The sequence below is a fragment of the Rana temporaria genome, chromosome 3, assembly GCF_905171775.1.
Source record: "Rana temporaria chromosome 3, aRanTem1.1, whole genome shotgun sequence".
Classification (NCBI taxonomy): Eukaryota; Metazoa; Chordata; class Amphibia; order Anura; family Ranidae; genus Rana; species Rana temporaria.
In genome coordinates, this window is record NC_053491.1 from 352,570,558 (window position 1) to 352,589,064 (window position 18,507).

The 18,507-nt window shown below is 47.5% G+C and overlaps 1 protein-coding gene across 2 annotated transcripts in view; it reads right to left on the reverse strand.

Moving 5' to 3' along the window:
* The window catches only part of PRMT8 (protein arginine methyltransferase 8), a 236,346-nt gene that overhangs the window by 88,613 nt on the left and 129,226 nt on the right, over positions 1-18,507 (reverse strand). The gene's annotated exons all lie outside the window — the stretch shown is intronic.

Genomic DNA, 18,507 nt, shown 5'->3' on the forward strand with positions numbered 1-18,507 from the left:
GTGCAGTACAGCATTATTATATCATTGGTCAGGGACACTGACTGGTGACAGTATGTCAATTATTGTTTATTTATTTTTGTTCTAACACACTGTGACCAGTGGGGGGCGGCGCCCCTGCGCCTCTTATGGACCGGCCACCACTGATAGCTATGGTTTTGGAATGGACTGTCCAGTAAGCCTACATAGGTGTGATGGTCAGCTGTCCAAAAACATTTGGCCATATAGCGTACAGTATATGGCTGCTTTAATTAGGAATGAGACATTTTTTTCTACAGGCATCTCAACTCTTCCAGACACTTATGGGAATGTGTACATGTAATGTGACACTGTCAAAGTTATGGTTCTAATTGTCAATTTCTGTCATTGGACTGACCATAAACAGCTTCAATTTGCCTGCATGTGACACCTTGTTTAGAAAACATAAGGTCCCTTTCACACTGGGGCGGGTGGTGCGGTGGCGGTATAGCGCCACTATTTGTTGCGGAGCTATACCGTCGGAATTGCGGTGGTATTCGGCCGCTAGCGGTGCGGTTTTAACCCCTGCTAGCGGTCGAAAAAGGGTTATTACCGCCGGCAATGCGCCTCTGCAGAGGCGCATTGCCGGCGTTATAGCCGCGGTTTCCCACTGCTTTCAATGGGAAGGAGCATTGGAGGAGCGGTAAACACACCGCTCCTCTCACCACTCTAAAGATGCGGCTAGCAGGACTTTTGGAGCGGTCCTGCTAGCGCACCGCTGCAGTGTAAAAGCCCTCAGAACCCTTGGTGGCCCCCTCCTCCACTTTCACCACCAGTTCTCGTGTCGAGGTGTGGCTCCCACTTGCTCCCTTAATTTACATAATTCCTGGTCATGTTTTTCCGTTATCTCTTCTGTCACTTCGACCCTAGTCAAGAGGTGTCCCAGATCAGTTCTGAGTATGTTAATTTTTGCCTTGATAGCATTTTCCAGCCTCATCAACATCTCGTTCATTTCTCCCTTTGTTGGAATTTGTGCGTCCGCCCTTTGTTCCTCCATTCTACTGGTTTCTTGTTCGCTTTCTGTTGTTAAATCGTCATTTGATTGATCAACTCCTGCCCCTTCTTTTTTTTGTTGTACTCTTTTTCTTTTCTATTTTCTAATCTTGCTGTTGTGTACTCGGTCCTGGGTTCTTTGGGCTTGCCTCCTGTGTCATATATAGCCGGATTCAGAAAGACTTACGCCGACGTATTTACAGATACGCTGCGTAAGTGTAAATATGCGCCATCGTATCTCTGCGCCGTACCCACAGAACTAGATACGCCTAAAAATAGGCTTCTTCCAACCAACGTAACTTTCCTACGCTGGCGTATCGTGGGTGCATATTTACGCTGGACGCATCTGGCGCTCCCATTGTTTTGCTATTCAAATATGCAAATGAGCGAGATACAGCGATTCACAAATGTACGTGCGCCCGACGCAGGCTACGCGCGGTGCGCGTAAGTTGTACGTCCGGCCTAAAGATAGTCCATCAAAAAGCTGGTTTAACTCAGCAAAAGACGTGCACACATCAGCTGGAGAGCAGCTGCAGCAGCACCGTTACGGACGAGCTGAGCAACCACACTTGCAGGACAACACATCTGTATGCCAACATACCAGGGGCAGCCATGGTCATAGCACTACTACTGCGTCCACAGGCACGTAGGAGGGCACGGGAGAGGATATACCGAATGCGCATGAACGTCTTTGGCATGGGGGAATCGGAGGTGTATCGCATCTTCAGATTCAGCCCTGATGCCATCCTGGAATTAGCCACAGCCCTGCATGATGACATCACCAGCAAGACACAGCGCGCACATGCAGTGCAGCCACTGGTCAAGGTACTGGCCACACTGCATTTCCTTGCAAGTGGATCTTTTCAGCGTACAAGTGGAGTCGTGACTGGGATGTCACAATCCACCATGAGCAGATGCGTGCACCAGGTTATCCCCGCAATCCTCACACGCATGTCCCACCACATTGTCAGGGACCCGGAAACCGATTAGCGCTTCCGCGCATGCGCGCGCCACGCACGGGCACGCGCATGCGCGCCTCTGCGTTCCAGCGTGGTTCTCTGCTACGGCGCGTGCGCGCGCACCCGCACGTACGTCCACCAATCAGGGCGCAACCCGGCCTATTTAAACCAGCACCACACTCATGGTGGTTGCTGGTTTGTTGTCAGCTTTACCTGAAGAACCTTGAAGATTACCTGAATTTTGACCTGTTTTGACCCGGATTTGGACTTGACTACTCTTTGCCTTCTCCTGAGCTTTGACCCCCTGGCTTGTTTACTGGACCCGCTTCCGTCTCCATTCCTTTGACTACTGGCTTGCTGATTTGGACTCTCTACCTTCTGGAACCCCTGACCACTTGGCTTGTTTCCTGGACTTCCTGCTTTGATCCAATCGGGCTCCCAAACCCGTGGACTCTGTCTTGCACCTGCATCTTCATCTCATCTGCTACAGCTCCCTTGGTGTCTACGAATCACAGCTTCAGTGACTCCCGTCAAATCATCTTCTGCTGCTAGCAGCCGGTGCCTCTTTGTGCCCCTCCTCGCTGTCTCCATCTCCAGAGGGTGAGGTGCACAGAGTCGCAAAGGTAGCCACCCTCGGCATCTCGGTCTCGGTGAGTACTTACCTTAAACGATTCTGACAGTACAAACCAGCCAGATGTCCGAGACCGACAGGGTGCGCTCACCTTTCGAGACCCTATGCCAACAGGTCTCAGCTCTCACGGAAGCAGTACAAAGGTTGCAGGACGGATATTTACAAGTTGATGGTCGCCTTCAACAACTTACCGGTCATCCTGATCCTTCCGCTTCGGCCGCAGCATCTGCCTCTGGGACCGCAGCACCACAGGTCACCACAAGCCCACCGGTCATGGTGACTCATCCTGAACCTAGAGTCCCGACTCCGGAGCGATTCTCAGGCGATCGCAGAAAATACCGTTCCTTTAAGAATGCCTGTTCCTTGTATCTCGCACTACAGCCTAGAACTTTCTTTTCTGAAGAAGTAAAAGTGGGCTTCGTTATATCTCTCCTCTCCGAGGAACTACAAGTGTGGGCGCATGGCCTCATGGAACAGAGAAGCCCAGTACTGGACTCACTTGACACTTTCTTTGAACAAATGGCCAGACTCTATGATGACCCGCAACGCACCGCTACGGCTGAGACTGTACTGCACAACCTTTGCCAGGGTAAAAGACCTGTAGAGGACTACACGGCGGAGTTTCGGAAGTGGTCTGCCGATACCGGCTGGAATGAAGCAGCACTAAAGTATCAGTTCCGGCAAGGACTTTCAGAAGCTCTCAAGGACGAGCTAGCCAGAACTGAAACTCCCGCTACACTAGAAGATTTAATCCAAGCTGCTACCCAACTGGATCGACGTCTTCGGGAACGGCGCTCTGAGCGCTTCCAAACGTCCCGTCCAACCTGGACTGCTCCAAGGTCTGCTCCAATGCATCCTCCTCCTCCTCCCGCTTCCTCTTCCAACTCGGTCTCAGATCCAGAACCTATGCAACTTGGACTAGTTCGCCCTACTCTTACTTCCGAAGAAAGGCAGCGCAAGCGTCTAGCCAACCTGTGCCTGTATTGTGGAGCTTCCGGTCACTTCCTTAGCACCTGTCCGGTGAGACCCAGTAAGTGTGCACCCAAGTTTGCTCCTAATTACCGTATGGTCAGTGCCCCTCAGTCTTATCTCACTCTCTTTGTCTCCCTACAGCTACCAGGAGGGGTAACTCGACTGCCCGCGATCATTGATTCCGGTGCTTGTAGCAACTTCATGGACTCTAACCTTGCCCTGAAGCTACGTTTTCCCCTTCGGCTAAAAGAACAGTACTTACAAGTACGACTGGCAGATGGTTCGTTTCCCCGATCAGGACTAGTTACTCAACAGACTGACCCCATTCCTGCAATCACCGATTCCGGACACCAAGAATTTCTACAGCTGGACTTAATTCTGTCCCCAGTATTCCCTATTATTCTTGGCCTCCCCTGGCTACAAACTCATCAACCTCATATCAATTGGGGTAGCAAGGAGGTCAATTTCGTATCATCCTACTGTTCCCGCAACTGCTTTACACCGGTTACCACCACCTGTTCCACCGTCACCGCCTCATCAGAAAACCTCCAACACGTCCCTCCGGCATACCTAGAATTTATAGATGTGTTCGACAAGAAACAGGCTGACCGCCTACCTCCTCATAGGCCTTATGATTGCCCTATTGATTTGTTACCCGGTGCAGCAATTCCTTTTGGCCGTATTTTTCCTCTATCAGAGACTGAATTAAAGGCTCTCAAAACCTACATTGACGAGAACCTTGAAAAACAGTTTATTCGTCCCTCTTCTTCCCCTGCGGGGGCAGGAATCTTCTTCGTAGAGAAAAAAGACGGTTCCCTCCGACCCTGTATAGACTACAGAGAGTTGAATAAGATCACTGTTAAGAACAGATACCCGCTACCCCTCATCCCTGAGCTCTTTCAACGGTTTCGTTCAGCTAAAATCTTCTCCAAGTTGGATCTCGGGGGTGCCTACAATCTCATCCGAATTAGACCTGGGGATGAGTGGAAGACCGCTTTTAGATCCAGATTTGGCCACTTTGAGTACCTCGTTATGCCATTCGGTCTCTGCAATGCCCCAGCTACCTTCCAACACCTTGTCAACGACATCTTTCGGAAACACTTGGATGATTTTTTAGTAGTCTATTTGGACGATATTCTTATTTTTTCAGCCTCCACTGACCTTCATCGGGAACATGTCAAAACAGTCCTCACCATTCTTAGACGTCATAAGTTATACCTGAAGGCCGAGAAATGTGAGTTTGAGAAGAGTACAGTACAGTTCCTCGGTTTCATTGTCTCTACTTCTGGGGTTGCCATGGATCCACACAAGGTTCAAGCCATTCAAGACTGGCCAGTTCCCAAAGACAAAAAGGGGGTGCAACGCTTTATTGGTTTTGCCAACTTTTATAGACGTTTTATCATAGGATTCTCCTCCATAGTGGCACCCATCACTAAACTCACCCATCAAGGTAACCGTTTTGTCTGGTCACAGGAAGCCCAGGAAGCTTTCTCCAAGCTCAAGCTAACTTTTACCTCTGCACCTGTTCTATGTCACCCTGATCCGGCACTACCCTTCATACTCGAGGTTGACGCCTCCGAAACAGCTTCTATCTCAAAGGCAAGGACCTAAGGCCCTTCTGCATCCCGTGGCCTTTGCTTCTCGAAAACTAAACCCACCAGAGAGAAACTACGACGTCGGTGACAGAGAGTTGTTAGCGATTAAGTTCGCCCTCGAAGAGTGGAGATACTTACTGGAAGGGGCAGTTCATTCTATTATGATCTTCACAGATCACAAAAATCTAGAGTATCTGCGATCAGCTAAACGTCTGCGGCCCAGGCAGGCCCGTTGGGCTCTTTTCTTCACCCGATTTAACTTTCTCATATCTTACAGGCCTGGTTCCAAGAATGTGAAAGCAGATGCCCTCTCCAGAATGTTCTTGGAAGATCCTGTGACATCAGAGCCTGGCACCATCCTGTCTTCACACAATTTTCTGTTTCTTCCTCAAGCGGATCTCTTGACCTCTCTGAAGACCGCATCCCGGGATTACCCCAACCAGGGGACACCCCCTCTTGAAAGACGGGACGAACTGCTCTGGTCCCAAAATAAAATTTTTGTTCCTTTGGAAACTGGCGGGTCACTTCGGAGCACGAAAAACCGCAGAACTGGTTTCCCGCACATTCTGGTGGCCAAGATGGAGACAGGATTGTAAAGCCTATGTATCTGCTTGTACTTGCTGTCAACGCAACAAAGGACCAATTATGAAGAGTTGGGGGCTACTCAAGCCTTTGCCCATTCCTGAACGGCCGTGGTCTAAAATCTCTATGGATTTCATTGTGGATCTTCCCCCGTCCAGGGGTTTTACCTCCATTTTTGTTGTCGTTGACCGCCTTTCAAAAATGGCACACTTCTTGCCCATGGTAGGCACTCCATCAGCCGCAGAAACAGCCAAAGTTTTTTTTAAGGAAGTGGTTCGGCTTCATGGAACTCCCAAAAGTATCGTCTCTGACAGGGGCGTACAATTCACGTCCAAATTCTGGAGAGAACTCTGTAAAACCCTTGATATCAAAGTGTGCCTCTCATCAGCTTATCACCCACAGAGCAATGGTCAAACAGAAAGAACGAACCAGACCCTGGAGCAATATCTCCGCTGTTTCTGTTCAGCTTCTCAAGATGACTGGTCCTCATTACTCCCATCCGCAGAGTTTGCGTACAATAATTCCATCCATACCACAACCAATCAGACTCCTTTTTGGTCCAACTTCGGGTTTCATCCTTCATTCTTACCAAATTCATTTTCAGAAACTTCAGTTCCAGCTGTTCAAGAACTCATAGCCTCTGTTCAACAAAATTTCAAGAAACTACAGGAAACAATGCATCAGGCTCAGGAGGACTACAAAACATTTTTTGATAGGGGAAAGAAGGACAGTCCGAATTTTGAAATTGGGGAGAAAGTCTGGTTATCAGCGGCAAATCTCAGGCTACACATGCCTTCTCGAAAGCTAGGTCCGAGATTCGTCGGTCCTTTTAAAATCAAACGGAAAATTAATGATATTGCTTTCGAGTTGGCTTTACCTAATTCGTACAAGATCCATCCTGTTTTCCATGTTTCCTTGTTAAAACCTGTCATTCCTGAGTCCTTCCCCAACAGAGAAGAATCTCCACCCACACCTGTCGAGATTGAGGGGGAGTTAGTTTCGAGGTTGAGGCCATTCTAGGTTGCAGAAAAAGAGGAAGACCGCTTCAATATTTGGTGAAATGGAAGGGATATCCTCCGGAGGATAACTCATGGGAACCATCAAAGAATTTACACGCCCCGCGGTTAATCCGAACCTTTCATCAAAACCATCCAGAATTGATGTCCAGTTTGGGCGTCCGGAGTCCGCCCCTCGGGGGGGGCACTGTCAGGGACCCGGAAACCGATTAGCGCTTCCGCGCACGGGCACACGCATGCGCGCCTCTGCGTTCCAGCGTGGTTCTCTGCTACGGCGCGTGCGCGCGCACCCGCACGTACGTCCACCAATCAGGGCGCAACCCGGCCTATTTAAACCAGCACCACACTCATGGTGGTTGCTGGTTTGTTGTCAGCTTTACCTGAAGAACCTTGAAGATTACCTGAATTTTGACCTGTTTTGACCCGGATTTGGACTTGACTACTCTTTGCCTTCTCCTGCGCTTTGACCCCTGGCTTGTTTACTGGACCCGCTTCCGTTCCATTCCTTTGACTACTGGCTTGCTGATTTGGACTCTCTACCTTCTGGAACCCCTGACCACTTGGCTTGTTTCCTGGACTTTCTGCTTTGATCCAATCGGGCTCCCAAACCCGTGGACTCTGTCTTGCACCTGCATCTTCATCTCATCTGCTACAGCTCCCTTGGTGTCTACGAATCACAGCTTCAGTGACTCCCGTTAAATCATCTTCTGCTGCTAGCAGCCGGTGCCTCTTTGTGCCCCTCCTCGCTGTCTCCATCTCCAGAGGGTGAGGTGCACAGAGTCGCAAAGGTAGCCACCCTCGGCATCTCGGTCTCGGTGAGTACTTACCTTAAACGATTCTGACACACATCATCAAACCCACCCATGAGCATCTGCGGCAGAAGGCAATGCAGGATTTCTACAGAATTGCAGGATTCCCACGCACCATGGGGGCCATTTATTGCACACATGTGGCACTACGGCCCCCCGTGCCACATAGCACATATACCGTAATCGGGAGCAGTGGCATTCCATCAACGTACAGGTGATAGCCGATGCCCAATGCCTCATATGGTACGTCCGTGCCAAACACCCAGGGGCCAGCCACGACAGCTACATATACCGTCAAAGCAACATCCCAACAGAATTCGAACAGAACGTGTACGGGGACAGCTGGCTGGTTGGTGAGTGACATGGGTGTCAGGCATGACTGTCCGACCCCATGATGCAGACATCACGAGGGGCACATGCACGACTAACATCCTCCTGTCTTTTCCCTTCCAGGTGACTTTGCATATGCACTTGGGCCCCATCTCCTGACTCCATTCCGGAATCCCCAAACCAGAGGAGAGAGAAAATACAATGCTGCACACATACGTACCCATGCAGTGGTGGAACGCACATTTGGCCTCCTGAAGTCCCGTTTCCGATGCCTGGATAAGTCCGGGGGGACCCTGTTGTATTCCCCAAACTTTGTGTGCCAGATCATCGGTGCATGTTGCATGCTACACAACTACGCCATGAGAAAGGGCCTGGAGATTGACATATGTGATGACCTGACCCCCGAACCAGACAGTCCACCCCTAACCGAGGCTACCCGGTCTGATGAGGAAAGAGCAGTCAGGAGATGCCTCGTGGTAGGCATCTTTGCACATTAAACACACACATTCATCATGGCACACGGACAATGCACGCATGCACACCACTGTGGTCCCTAGCTCACACACACCAGATCCACCTCACATTGGATTAGCCCAAGCCCACCATGCAGGACTTGGGAGCAGCAACACCGCACCAAGGCCCCAATGATGTCGCTGTCCATTCATACCACATTCAGACGTTTGTGGGGATAACTTCTCCCCGACGACCCAGGGTGACACACCTTACTGGCAGGTATGTCACCCCCACATTCACACACCAGTCACACTGTAGCCTACACTCCTCACCATGTGCATACACTACAAAATAAAAAAGCTCATGACCTGAGCAAATAAAGAAAATAAAAAAGCTCATGACCTGAGCACATAAAGAAAATAAAAAAGCTCATGACCTGAGCACATAAAAAACATAAAGAAGCTCATACTGTGAGCACAAAAGAAAAAAAAAGGCACCCATTTGCCCTGTCGTGGGCTGCGCCTGGTGCCATGGCTCTGGCTCCTCAGCTGCCTGGGGGGAGCCTCTGGTGCGGGGGTGGTTCATCTGGATGTGGATCATCCCCAGGTCTGTCACTCCTGGCAGGTGATGGCTGCCTGCCGTCCAATGCCACGGCAATGCGGCTGAGGAACAGATTGGTCTGTGCCTGCATTCTCAGCTGGCGGGTGGTGTTGTGCCGCTGGTGGCGCAGCCTCTGCCTCCCCTCCGCCTCGATGGCAGCCGTGTTGGACTGTACCGCCACAGTCAGGGTCTTAACCTCTGCCACAAGGTTTGCTGTGGTGGCCTGCAACTCCCCAAGGCAGGTGACCACTGCAGCGCAGTTGCCACTGACATCCTGCAGGCCATCTGAAATCTGAGCCGAGGAGGCCAGGCTGTCTGCCACCCAGTGCAGGTCCCCGGCTATAGCACCCATATGGTGGGTCTGGCGGGCCTGGTCCCTTGCAAGATGTTCCTGCAGGGAATCAGGAACACACCTGATCTTCCGCGTCACCTTCCTGGGGGCCAAAGAGGCCTGGGACTTCGTGTATGGGGAGGCCCTTGAGGGGCTTCCCCTGCTGGGGGCTGAGCCTGAGGGGCTTCCCCTGCTGGGGGAGGTCTGAGAGGGCCCGGCCAAAGCGGAAGAATCCTCAAAGTAGAGGCAAACCTGATCAAGGTTGACCGTCTCCTCCTCAACCACCTCGAGAGGAGAGGTGTGGGCACTCCCCTCCACCACTGGATTTTGGCTTCACAGGGGGTCAGGCTGAGCCAGATGTTCCGGGGATGGCGTGGGATGGCCACCGGCAGCAGATGGCCCCGCTCCCTCCAGCACATCTGTGGATGACACAAAGCATTCGCATGTTGGTGGACCCACACACTTGTCACATGTTCCCTTCCACCCCCTCACATGCTACACACCGGATAGGGGATAAAAAACACTTATCTGTCCTCGAGGCCTGATCAAGGGAGTCAAAGCCCTCCAGACCCTCCAACTGCTCCCTCTCCAGACTCCTGGCGATTACCTCCTCCTCCGGGGTCAACCGCACATCAGATGGTGGTCAGACCTTCCTGATGGCGGCCACTTTATCCCGGACATGCCACCTTAAATCATTTATTTTTTTCTTAATGTCCTTGGAGGTCTGGGACTCATTGCCAAGGGCACATACATCACTGGCAATTGTCTCCAGGATTACTTCTTTCCTGGCCCTGCTGGTATTGTGACTCTGGGCGCCATGGAGGAAGACATCATACCTCTCTATGGCCGAGATGAGGACAGCCTTCTCCTCTGGAGAGAAATTCTTCTTCCTCCTGTCTTTCTCTGACTCCACAGCAGACATCGCTCAGCAAAAGTACCTTGCTTCAGGGGGGGAAAAAAGCAGGATGTACTTTTGCGCCGGACGGGCGCATGTCTGGGCGTATTTATGCGCTTGCCGTAAGCCGGTGGGCCGGCATATCCCAGGAAGTTGCGCCGGCGTAGTTGTGAGCATGTGCAAAAGGGCAGCGATCATACATCCACGTCACTGCCCATGCTCCGTTCATGATACGCCGGGCATAAGCCACTGCTCCACGCTCAGACCATCATAGCATAAGGTCACACCCACTTACACTTACGCCAGCTTACGCCTTCAAATTTACGTTAAGCCGGCGCAACGTTGGGAGAAAGTGCTTTGTGAATTCTTTGCTTGCCTCTCTGTTTTAAATCGACGTAGCGCATTTGAGCTTCGTTATGCCGGCATAAATATGCGCCGATCTACGTGAATCTGGGCCATACTGTTTAATCATACTGGTTGCTGTACTTTTTTAGGAAGTTTTTGGGGTCGTACCCTTCGTAGTTTTGCTTGTAGATTTACTCATATTGTTTTTATTAGTTGCTCTTATTCGCTTCCCCAGTTTCAGATTCGGCTATTCAGCTATACAGACGCGTTTTTCGGCGGGTGTGTTTACCCTCTAAATGATTTGGGGCTATAATACCGGGATTATCTTGTTGCCCTCTATACGCCCTGATGTACCCCAATATCCTTGACCGGGGATTCTTGACCGTAGGAACCTATAGGTATATAGTAGATTGACCAATACTTCCCATACAGATAAATCCGCTTTCAGGGGTAATGTATGTTTAAGTTTTTATAGTCGGACTTTAATAGCAACCTATACAGTCCAATTTCTATTGCGGCCTACAGGTAGGTTGACCCCTCCGTGGTCCTTCTGTGATATTAGTAATAGGCAGTAATAGACAGTCAGCCTTAGACTCAACACTCACAGCCCATGGTAGCTGGTTTCCACCTAGTTGGGCCCAGGTTAGTGGGTATATGCTGATTTTAGAGTGAATCAGAAAAATTGGTACAGTTATCCTCATATATTCTTAATTCTATGTATGCTTATTTTCTTCTCCTGCCACCGTCTTTTGAGTCCTCACTAGTCCAATACCATAGCAGTACACCTGTCGTATAATAAATGTTATGGGTTTGTAGGTCAAGTGAGCGATTCAAGGGATGTGGTTATGCTTTTAATAGCAATGTCCCAGTTCCACTTTAACTCCCCTATGCCATACACCTCTGCATGGGATGTTTGCCCCAATACTGCTTAATTCACTGTGGCCGTCTTCCAGTAGTCTCGGCGACCGGGCACACAAAATATACAATGCTGCTGCTCTTAATTAATAAGTATTCACACAGTTTAGCTTAGGGGTCCTCTCATTCATTTATTTCAACTTTTATGTGACCCCTCAGATGCATAGAGTTCAATGCTATGTCTGTATTCCAGCATTTCAATACTACCCCTGCTATGTATGTTTCAGCTTATTCTTCCTTTTTTCTATGTATCAAGGTCACGGGGGGAGAAGGGGGGGTGCCGCCGGAGAATCACTCACTGCTTCGGCGCCACCTCTCACGTTACCCTACTGCCACGGTCCTTCCTGGAGCTCTTCCTCAGGCCTCTTTCGGCAGCGCGATCGGGCCCCTCCCCTTGGACACAGGCTCACATCCTGACGTCCATCCCCCCAGGCTTCCCTCAATCCTTAATGTTTTAACTGGCGATTCTGCCAACAATAAATTCCCTGGTTTAGGGTAAATCCATCTCTAAAGCCGCGTACACATGACCGTTTTTCATGACGAGAAAAGTGCAATTTTTTAAATTGGTCGTTAAAAACGGTCGTGTGTAGGCTCCAGAGCATTTTTCTCGTCGAGAAAAATGGCCATTAAAAATTTAGAACATGCTCTATTTTTTATCGTTGTTTTTCTCGATGTTAAAAACGGTCATGTGTAGGTTTTAACAACGGGGGAAAAAACACGCATGCTCAGAAGCAAGTTATGAAAGGGGAAATTAGCATATTCAGCCCAAAGGGTGGAGCCATTCGAATGAAACTTCCCCTTTATAGTGCCGTCGTACGTGTTGTACGTCACCGCGCTATGCTCAAGCATTTTTTATCATGATCATGTGTATGCAAGGCAGGCTTGACAAGAATCACGTCGAGAAAAACATATTTTTTTCCATGACATTAAATACGGTCATGTGTATGCAGCATAACTGTACTGTATCTATGGAGGTGCAGCATTGTTTCCCCCTATGGCAAAGACTACAGAACATCTCCCCCTCTCCTCTTCTTTATAACATGAAGGAGGTGTTGTGTAGTACACAGAAGTAATCTGGGTGGGGCTGATAACACTGCTTTGGATTTCAGGGGTTTTGACTCTTTCCTATCAGAAACTAAAAAAATAAATTAAAAAAAGGATTTGCCTTTGGATATATTGTAAGAGCTTTAAAGTGAACCTATTATCACAAAGTGAAGATTTTCTATGTTATAGACAACATCCAGAATTGCTAGTGTCCTATCGGTATACAGAAAATGTACCTGAAAAATAGAAGTACACTTCCTGATATGTGAAGGTGCCTAGGCACTCCTGTACCTGCAGCCTCATAGCTGTAAATCTGCAGTGTGAGATCTAAGGCTCTGCTGGCTCTGACTCCTATTCTCATGAGATTTGGAGTGAGATTTGGTGTTGTCACTACTTTGTTTCTCAATGGTATCCTTGCTGGAGGCTCTTACATGAGGAAGCAAAGTCTTGCCTCTACCAGGATGGCCAAATCCACACAGAGACACAGTGCAGAGGCATGGTAATATCAGCTGTGGGGGGACCACAGGCAATACTGGTGATTAGTCATTTGCCCTCTGCCCACTGTTTTATGTGCACAGCTCAGCTTCCTCTTTAACCATTTGTAGGCAGCGGGTGTACTACACCCAATCAAAAATCATAATCGAGGTACACAGGGTATATGAAGTATGCCCCATCTCTCTGCACTTCTGCCGATCTCCCCCAGCATTTGCAGGCATTTCCCGACTGTCAAAATGACAGCAGCAAGTAATGCCTTGTACACACGATCGGTTCATCCGATAAAAAAAGGTCTGATGGATTTTTTCATAAGATATCCGATGAAGCTGACTTTCATCAGTCTTGTCTACACACCATCGGTTAAAAAAACGATCGTGTCAGAACGCGGTGACGTAAAAAAATTAAGTTCAATGCTTCCGAGCATGCTTCGACTTGATTCTGAGCATGCGTTGATTTTTAACCAATGGATTTTCCCACAGATGATCGTTTTTTTTTCTATCGTTTTTTTAACCATCCGATAATTTTAAAACAGGTTCTACATTTTTTCACAGATGGGAAACACGATCGGTTCGTCTGATGAAAACGGTCCATTTTCATCAGACGAACCGATTGTGTGTACGCGGCATAACTGTGTAAATAAATACAGTAGTTGTAATAGCTTCTGCTCTAAAAAAGGAATGCCTGACAGTGTGACACATTGTTTATGATCGCTGCTTAGGACTGAGACAGAGACACATAAAGTAACATTGTTTCTTTTGTACCTACTCTTTTTTCTTCATTTGCAGATCAACAAGATGAGCTTCAATTTGAATATGCTGTCAGTTAAGCAACCTGACAAGCATAAAAAAAGTTGTTTATTTTAAATTAAATTTGTTCTTTTTTACTCCTTAGTTTACCCTAATCAGCCCTACTTATTCCTTCCTCTTCTCCCCTTAACTTATTTTCCTACTGATATTTTATTTTTACACTTTTTTTTTACTTTTTATATTATTTTTATTCACTTTTATTCCTATTACAAGAAATGTAAACATCCCTTGTAATAGGAATATATTGTGACAGGTCCTCTTTATGGGGAGATGCGGGGTCAATAAGACCCAACATCTCTCCTCCAGGCTGGAAAGCATTAGATCGGGGAAAAAATTCACAATCTCATGCTGACAGCCACGATTGCGGCTTTGTTTACCCTGGCGTGATGTCACAACGTCACGCCTCTGATGGTCATAGAGATGACTGGTGACCATCTGGTCATGGGAAATCTCTATCGTCGTGAGCCGACGCCGGCCGATTAGTTCTCCGGGCCTCCCGCCGCCTAAAAGAACGATCAAGCGGCGGAACTGCCGATATGATCATTCTTATCGTGCACAGAATCACCGGCAGAAAACAGTGATATCTGAATGATGCCGGTAGCTGCAGTCATCATTCAGATATCACCGCACAAAGTCGAGGACGTCATATGACGTCCTCGGTGTTGAAGTGGTTAAAACATTAAAACTTTTTTATTTGCATTTGTTTTGTTTGGTAATTTTTATTTTTTGTGTTGTTGAAACATTAAAAGTGCAAAATATTATTCAAATTGTTTTAAATATGTTTGCAAAACTTTGTATCAGAATCATAATTTTAATTTTAACCCTTTCATGCGGACCGCCTCCCGACTCTTTAAGGCTGCGTACACATGACCGGTCCAAACCGATGAAAACGGACCGAAGTCCAAACCGACCGTGTGTACGGCCCATCGGACTTTTATCCTTCAGACCAAAGTTTTAGAACTTGCTTTAAAATCGAACCGATGGACGGCTGACCATCGGTCAAAACCGATGGTAAGTACACAAAAGCATCGGTTCAAAACCCGCGCATGCTCAGAATCAAGTCGACGCATGCTTGGAAGCATTGAACTTCTTTTTTTTCAGCACGTCGTGTGTTTTACGTCACCGCATTCTGACCCGATCGGTTTTTGAACTCATGGTGTGTACGCACATCAGACCATCAGTCTGCTTCAGCGGTGAACCGATGAAAACGGTCCGTCGGACCGTTCTCATCGGATGGATCGACCGTGTGTACGCGGCCTAAGAGTTCTAAAAGTCGGGAGGCGGGCATTCGATTATGTAACCACTGTGATTGGTTGTCACAGCGATCATATAATCATAAAGCTCCCGATCGCAAGTGTGCATTGGGAGCTTACCGATCCCCTCTGGCTACCATGCTGGGAATGAGCAAGGAGTGTTCTCTCATTATGGTAAGTGGTTTGCACACATGCGGCTGACCAGCATTAAGGCCCACCCGCTGAGAGGCCGCATATATGCGCACAGCCGGCGTGCAGAGGTTAAGGAGGCACATGATACAATAACATTTTACTTTTTATTTACAATAACACTATTTTTTAATAACTAACACTGGTTGTAGAAAATGAAAGTAGAAAGTGGAATTTTTTGTCTATTGATTGCATAAAAAAATTGCAAGACACAGTCCTAACAAAAAATACATATTTGTTATACTTCATTGTCGTAAGTAATGATAAAGTTATTAAAGAAATAATAGGCCATTCAATTGCTGTAAATTAGGCGTCACCAAATTGAAGTAATAGGCCCATAGCTTAACCACTTGCCTACTGGGCACCCCCTTCCTGCCCAGGTTAATTTTGAGCTTTTAGCACTGTTGCACTTTGAATTGCGCAATCGTGCAACACTGTACTCAAATTACATTTTTATAATGTAGAAGAACTCACCAGCCGCTACTGATATAAAGCATCTTCGTTTTAACTACCGTATTTATTGGCGTATATCGCGCACTTTTTTCCCCTTAAAATAAAATATACGCCGATAGCCGCTTCCCGCGCTCAGTTTGAATTCCTGCGCCGACATTTACCGAGTGCAGTACACTCGGGTACATTCGGCTAGGCTCGGCTTCGCTTGTGCTCACGCATAAACGTCACAGAGCGTGAGCACGAGCGAAGCCGAGCCTTGCCGAATGTACCCGAGTGTACTCGGTAAATGTCGGCGGAGGCGTTCGAACTGAGCGCGGGAAGCGGGGACTCGACTTGAGGCGCGCGCTGGAGAAGCCGGGAGGACACCACCGAGGCCGCAGACGGACGCCGGACCGGACGATGGACGCTGGGAAGACACCAAAACTGTAAGTAATAAAATCATATAACATTTTTTTTTACAGGAATTTCGGGGGCAACTTTAGGGGTGCGCTGTATACGCGGGAGCGCGCTATACCGCGATAAATACGGTATTTGCAGCCAAGCAGAAATAAAAAAAAAACAATTCCCTCCCTCTCCCCCCCCCCCCCCCCCGAAGTTCTACTTTAAATGCAAGTCGTGTTTGGTGGGGTAGCAACAAATGGAAAAGAAAATGTATATTGTACCTGTCTAGTGTTTGGTCTACTGACATTTAGAACAAAATTCGATTTCATTTCTTGAATGAAGTGAAGTTTATCTTTTCCTCCCACCCTCCTATGCACTTTAATTTATTTTTTGTTTTGCTTTTATGAATAATCCCTGTTTCGCAGTCACATATCTGCTGATTTATAAGACACCTGTTCAGAATAATCTATTAATTTTACAGCTATTATTAACAGTGACTTTCTGCTGTTCTCCGTGGAATATATTTGTAAAACTAGGAGAAAACAGATCATATCAAATGTAATGCTTCATTTAGTACACGACATCTCTTGCTCGCGCCTGTCACATTTGTTATAGAATAGATCTAATTTGCTCCTTTTTTTCTATATTACGACACATTTGTTTAGGTAATGAAGGTACATTTGTGTTTTTGCACTGCATCAATCTGGAGACAACGTCTTTATAAGATACAGCACTTGAAATTTTGGTTTAGGTAGGAAAATGAAAGATGAAATATAATAAATGAAACCTGTCATGAAAGAGGTAGGGAGGCTGCCATTACTTAAAAAGAAAAAAAAAAGCTAATTGCCTGGCTGTTCCTGGTTTCAGCATTTTCTGTGTTACTAGAACTGTAACTCAAATGCCCAAGCTGCATGCCGTGGTTTCTCCTGCTGGCTCTTATGTCACAGCACGATATTGTAGTAATCTATGGGCCAGCAGGAAGAACCCCAGTACATAGCACAGGCCTGAGAAATCGATACTCCTTGAAATGTATCACATTCTGCATGATCTACCGCCCAAAATTTTTCTTCATTACTGCAGAGATCAGGAGCAAGAGAGGTTTTATTTGGCGATTTTTATCCATATTTTAGCAACAGATTTGTTTTAATGCCCATCTTCAGCGGAAAATAAGATACAATGAATAGCCTACTTAATTAAATATTCAATGATAGTTCTGTTGTAAAAGTCAACTTCAATCCAAAGACTTCCAATGCAGAAATGTATTTCTGCCACTAGATATCCTAAATCCGGTTGTTAAGCCATCATCATTCAACCCACTTCCATTGAGCCCAGGTCATCTTGGACCTACTCCAGCCTGTATGTGTGTGGACAGTGATAGGGGAAGCAGCACAGCGATGAGCTCATCCCTCTGTCACTCTGCTTTCTTAACCAATCAGCATATTTCTTGTCGGCAAATTAACTGATTGGCTCATCGTGCAGCTTCTTCCTTTCACACTCCAGCCCTGCTATACAGGGACTATAAGTTACCAATACTAGGTAAAATTCAGGTACTTACATTTAAAAATGCATTTAAAGTGGTTGTAAACCCTTAAAGCGCTTGTATAGCCCCAATTTTTTTTTTATATTTGTTTACTCACCTGTAAGGCAAAAGGCATAATGAGCTAGTATGCACCGAACGAGGCTGAGGCGTCGGTAAATTACCTGGTCCACGCCGAGGTAGCTGACATGTTGCCTCACCGTGTCTTCCGGGTATCACGGCTCCAGCGCTGTGAGTGGCTGGAGCCGCGATGTCGTCACTCCAGTGCATGCGCACGGGAGACTTCTTTCCCGGAAGGTCCAGCGTCTGCCGGGCCTTTAGCCGAGAATTTCCTGTGCGCATGCGCCGCTGCAGTCAGCGGCTCATTGTAAAGGGAAATATCACCTAAACCGTAAAGGTTTAGGAGATAGTTTTTTTTACCTACAGGTAAGCCTTATTATAGGCTAACCTGTAGGTAAAGGTTACAAAATAGACTATACAACCACTTTAAACACCACTTTTCCCTATAGGTAAGCCTATAATAAGGCTTATCTGTAGGTACTGGAAATATCTTCTAAACCTGCACAGTTTAGGAGATATTTACCATGTACGCTTGTGCCGACGTCATCAGCACATTCACACTGAAATAAGGGCACAATCGTGCCTTTCCTAACGAGCTCGTGCCATGACCGTCAGCTCCTGCATGCATGCGCGTGAGTGACGTCTTGCGACTCCAGCCAGTCACAAAGCCGGAGTCCACGGCCCCGGAAGGAAGAGGGACCGTGGGGACCTCGTGGACATCGCAGGCTTCATTTGCAGGTAAGTGCAACATAATGGGCTAGTATGTGATGCATACATGCCATTATGCTTTTACTTTGCAGGGGAAAGAAGAGGACGTAAATCCCGTCAGGGTTTACTTCCTCTTTAAT